Below are 496 nucleotides of genomic sequence, written 5' to 3'. Positions count from 1 at the left end.
AGCCAGAAGTTATGAGCTTTGGGAAAGCAATGGATGGCTGAAGTTAACCATCGTTGATACCAAGGGATTTGGGAACTAGATAAATAAGCCGATAGTGGAATATATTGATGCCCAATTTGAGGCCTACCTGCAAGAGGAATTGAAGGTTGAGCATTCTCTCTTCAACTACCATGACACAAGGATCTATGCCTGCCTCTACTTTGTTGCCACTACTGGACATTCAGTGAAGCCTCTGGACCTGGTCACCATGATGAAGCTGGACAGTAAGGTGATTATCATTACAATAATTGCAAAAGCTGACACCAGTGCCAAGAACAAATTACACAAATTTGAGAGTGAGATCGTGAGTGACCCAGTCAGCAATGGGGTCTGGGTATATCAGTTCCCCACAGATGAAGAAACAGCAGCGGAGATTAATGCAACAAAGAGTGTCCGTCTCCCATTTGCGGTGGTTGGCAGCACTGAAAAGGTGAAGATCAGCAGCAAGATGGTCAAG

The 496-nt window shown here is 45.0% G+C and overlaps 1 pseudogene; it reads left to right on the top strand.

The window, feature by feature from the left end:
* Window positions 1–2: 2 nt before the first annotated feature.
* Window positions 3–490, top strand: LOC103583999 (annotated as a pseudogene).
* Window positions 491–496: the final 6 nt, after the last annotated feature.

Source organism: Galeopterus variegatus, unplaced genomic scaffold (genome assembly GCF_000696425.1).
Source record: "Galeopterus variegatus unplaced genomic scaffold, G_variegatus-3.0.2 Scaffold33828, whole genome shotgun sequence".
In the NCBI taxonomy this organism is placed as follows: domain Eukaryota; kingdom Metazoa; phylum Chordata; class Mammalia; order Dermoptera; family Cynocephalidae; genus Galeopterus; species Galeopterus variegatus.
This window is presented reverse-complemented; position numbering and strand designations above follow the sequence as displayed.